The following is a 5,173-nucleotide window of genomic DNA, read 5'->3' as shown; positions in this document are numbered from 1 at the left end:
ATGGAACTAGAAGAAGAAGAAGAAGAAGAAGAAGAAGAAGAAGAAGAAGAAGAATGGTACAAAGAAGTAGTTCGGTGTTTTATGTTTGTTTTTAAGGGTTTTACGGCGCTTGCGACACATTTAGGACATACCAGCGCCAGTAAAAGAAGAAAATTGAATAGTCCAAATATTCTAGATTTACAATCAAATCACCCAAGAAAAAGTACGACGAAGGGGGATTGGTTCAAATAGGAAGCAAACGTAGATACCGTCAGTGTAGTTAGATGTAGATCACCTTCAAGTCGCATCCAGACACATGCAAGGATCCCACTAAGATCAGTGTTCGAGATACCCATGCAAAGACACTACCCATCTCTCGGAATCCAATTCTTTTCCCTGTTTGAACTATAGTAAATGTCTTGAATATTACAGACAGCAGCATCAATTTGGTACCCTCTGAACAGTCTTTCTGTTCCACCAGAACTAACAGAACCTAACAGGAAGCTTGATCAAAAGCGACTGCATCCAGGCTTGATATCAATTCATTTGTTTGTGAAACAAGCGTTCTAACAACTGAGCTAGCAGGTTGATAGGGAGGGAGGGAGGGAGGGAGGGGAGGGGGCGGAGATGTTAAATTATAAGTCAAATTTTAAAGAAAATAAAACAAGAGAAGAAAAATTGTGATGAATGAGAAAATTGTGCAACACAGGAAAGACTTAGGTAGGATTGCTGAAATAGCTTGCATGATTATGACATAGAATGGACGTAGTGTTTGTGTGTGTGTGTGTGTGTGTGTGTGTGTGTGTGTGTGTGGTGTTTGTAGTTGTGTGGATAGAGAGGGAGTGAGAGATAAATGAGAAGGACAGAGGCAGACTGAGATAATAAGAGACAGATAGACAGATAGATTGGTATATAGGGAGATAGATAGGTAGATAGTTAGATAGATAGATTGATTAATAGATAGATAGGTAGATAGACAGATAGATAGATAGATAGATAGATAGATAGATAGATAGAAAGATAGATAGATAGATAGATAGATAGATAGATAGATAGATAGATAGATAGAAATATATATATATATATATATATATATATATATATATATATAGGGAGGTAGATAGTTAGATAGATAGATAGATAGATATATAGATAGACAGATAGTGAAAAAGGCAGTATGTAAGAGAGACAGTGAGTGAGTGAGAGAGAGAGAGAGAGAGAGAGAGAGAGAGAGAGAGAGAGAGAGAGAGAGAGAGTAGTTCGGTCATCAGGGTTTCATAACCTTAATCATGAAGATAAGACACGAATCTCAAGGTATGGTTCAAAACTTAAAAAGATAACGACACGATACACATTGCATGGCATATTATCTTGCTATAAAATCATAAAAAATATCACAGTCGAGTCATTGGTACTACTGGACATGACAATGGGTCAACATTGTCAACAATGTTATAAACGGTTGCCATGTTAATGATGAGGATGTGATATTGATGATGATGATAATGATGATGATGATGATGATGATGATGATGATGATGATGTGGTGGTGGTGGTGGTGGTGGTGGTGGTGGTGGTGGTGGTGGTGGTAACAAACTGACATATTAATCACTATCATTCGGTTATTATTAGCATTAATCTAATCAAAACATACAATAATATTGGTTAAAAAACCTCGAAAATAATAGATCCATAAAGATAACACACAAACACACGCACACACACATACATACACATACACACACACACACACACACACACACACACAAAACAAACAAAAAACAACCCAAAATCAAAAAAAAAATCTACAAAAAATAAAAACAAAAACAAAAAACCAAACCGCCAACTATAACAAAACAAAAACACAAAACAAAAACAAGAACAAACGAATTTCTACAACATTCGCAATCAAGGGAAATAGCAATGAAATATTTTTCATACAGCGTCAGATTGATACGAGTAACCTCCCTTTATACTTCATCAAATAAATCAGAAACTATAATTTTCATGCATGGTGGATATTGTTGTTGTTGTTATTGTTGTTATTGTTCTTGTTATTGTTCTAGTTATTGTTGTCATTGTTGTTGTTGTTATTGTTGTTGTTTTTATTGATGCTGTTATTGTGTTGATGGTGATAGTGATGGTTGTGATGAAATATAATTCGTGGGATAAGTACATTGATATATCTCACTGACAACGATAAACTGATAAAAATATAACCTCACATTCCTGGTTACTTTTACTTAACATGCAAGACGAGACATGACTCCTGTTTAGGCGATAGTACTTTTTTTTTCGAACAGAGACAACGATGTTAACGGTCGAGTGCTCATTTTACACCGGAGTACGGTGAGAGAAATTAAGTAAAGAGCCTTTTCCGGGGACTCAACTATAAGCCACTCAGATTGGGTATCGATTCGAAGGCCAGTGTGATACCACTCGACCACATAGCCGTACATAAGAAGTACACGTCGATCTTGACAAGATACTAATATCTATTAGAGAAAGTTGGTCACCTATTCGTGCGGCTATGTGGTCTTGTGCTATGATCGGATCGGAATTCCTGATTTCGAGCATCGCTCAAGGCATAGTTGAGTCCATGGTAAAGGCTCATATACTCTAATTCCCTCACTGTACTCAGGTGTAAAAGTGTAAAACGAGTATCTGGCGTTGTCTCAGTAGTAAAAAATGTACAGGCGTCATGTCTCGTTCTTCATATTACAAGTTGCTGTTGTTCCCTTTGGGACCCCTCCTAAATGCTTTGAGCACGTTTAGTGGATATTATGCTATATAAAACTCAAGTTTTGAAAAATACAAATACAAAGGGGATTACTTAAAGTTTGAACCAAAAAATAAAAATTAGATTTAATTTTTAGCCGAATGGGAAAAACTGTTGATCGCAAGTTAACGATTGCGTTTCCAACTTACAGCGATCGCCGAACGCCTGGAAGAAAAACGAAGATCTGACTCAGGCTGACAATGTTCATTGTATTCAGACTCTAAGGACAGATTTTAGTTTTCTTCGGACTCTGAGGACAGATTTTCATTTTAGTCAGACTCTGAGAACAGATTTTAGTTTCCTTCAGACTCTGAGGACAGATTTTAGTTTCCTTCAGACTCTGAGGACATTTTAGTTTCCTTCAGACACTAAGGACAGGTCCTTGTTTCCTTCCGACTCTGAGGACATATTTTAGTTTTCTTCAGACTCTAAGGACAGATCTTCGTTTCCTTCAGTCTATAAGGACAGACCTTTGTTTCCTTCAGACTAAAACAACAGATCTTCGTTGTGTTCAGACTCTGAGGACAAATCTTCATTGTCTCCAGACACTGAGGACAGATCTTCGTTTCCTTCAGACTCTAAGGACAGATCTTAGTTTTCTTCAGACTCTAAGGACATATCTTCGTTTTCTTCAGACTCTAAGGGACTTATTTTAGTTTTCTTCAGACTCTAAGGACAGATTTTAATCTTCTTCAGACTCTAAGGACAGATCTACGTTGTCTTCAGCCTCTGAGGACTTATTTTAGTTTTCTTCATCTCTAAGGAGATATCTTCGAAATCTTTCACGTCGGTCGTCGATCGCAGTATAGTAGGTTGAAAGATAATCGTTAACTTACTAATACCGTTTTGGTAGTCTTCTATGCAAGGAGATATATTTATTATGGTTTGACAATTTTAAAAGATATTTAATTTTTAGCTGGTAGCGGGAAAAGAGTTAATGTTCCTCTTCCTCTTGTCCGCATCATCGTCCCATATATCAACTGTCCAGCACTTGGTTTGGCATGACCCCAGTGGTCATTTCATTCGCTCTCTCCAGGAAATATGTGACGAGTTGACCTTTGCCCTTGACGCTGATTAACCCGCGACTTTCAAATCGATATCCGAATCGTTCTAGAATTTTCTTAGTCTCTCCACCACCTGGAAAAAACAAAAGCAAAACAAATGAAAACATCAAGGTAACCAAAGAATAGATATGATATTCATCTATAATATAGAAATAGTAACATCCTAATTTAAAATGAACGATTAACTTAACTCCCTCAATCCTAGAGATTTTTGCTACTTTTCAAAATTGGACAAAAAAATGTATTAAAAATGAGCATGTACATAGATAGTTTTATTCGACTACCACTAACATGTAAAAACTATAAAACATTAGCTTTGATATTACGTCTATAATTTGTCTCATAGAAATGTAATAAATCGGCATGGGGCAGAAGTAACCCGGGTAAATTACGGATATAGTCGGTGTTAGGGTTGAGTGAGTTAATGCGATTAAAACGCTTTAAATGTGGTCTTAGGCAATAAAAGAAAAAAAAGGAACAGAAAAAACAGGCGTATTCTGATTTTAAAAAGACACATTAAAATTTTGGCAGAAAATTCGTCCCTCAAATATCGATCGATTTGAATGACTCTTAGCATTCAAACGCGTAACATGTAGAACGAGACATGACGCCAGTTAGGCGATATTACTGTTATTTTCTGACAGAGACAACAATGTTAACGGCCAGGTAATTATTTTACACCTGAGTACGGTGAGAGAATGCGAGTAAAGAGCCTTTTTCAAGGACTCAACTATTCGCCAAGGAGCCTCGAACCCAGCACCTTCCGATATGAAAGCGAGTGGCATACCACTAGACCACAAAACCAGTAATCCCATTCCAAGACAGAAAGCAACTTTAAAAAAAAAACAGATATAGAGGAATAGAAGACACAAGTGACCTCCTGACCTCCTGTCCACTCCCAAATAAAACTACCTCTAAGCCCTGAAGGACTACTTAGTGTAAATATTAAGACGGGAATCAAACCTGGATCCTCCGCCTGTCCGGTACTCTCCATCCTGCTGGCAACGTTGACAGTATTACCCCAGACGTCATAGTGGGGTTTGGTGACTCCAATCACGCTGCTATCAATGGCCCGTGGTTGATGCCTGAACAAGGATATGAAACAACGTATAGTCGGTATAGATAGTATGCAGATGACGTCACTCAGGCCTTTGTTATTGTTTTTGCCATCCGCGTTTGTGAGTTGTTCTCACTAACTGTATTAACCAGACTATAAAAGTTCATGGTTACACAGAGTTTGTGTGTTGGTCCGTTATTCTTCCGGATGGCAATGTTGTGAACTCCTTGGCCAAGCGCATTCTATCTATAAAAGTCATGGTTACAAAAAATAGATAGTATGCAGATGACGTCA

This window comes from Berghia stephanieae, chromosome 11 (assembly GCF_034508935.2).
Source record: "Berghia stephanieae isolate SIO BIC M18660-M18661 chromosome 11, UCSD_Bste_1.3, whole genome shotgun sequence".
Taxonomy (NCBI): Eukaryota; Metazoa; Mollusca; class Gastropoda; order Nudibranchia; family Aeolidiidae; genus Berghia; species Berghia stephanieae.
This window is presented reverse-complemented; position numbering follows the sequence as displayed.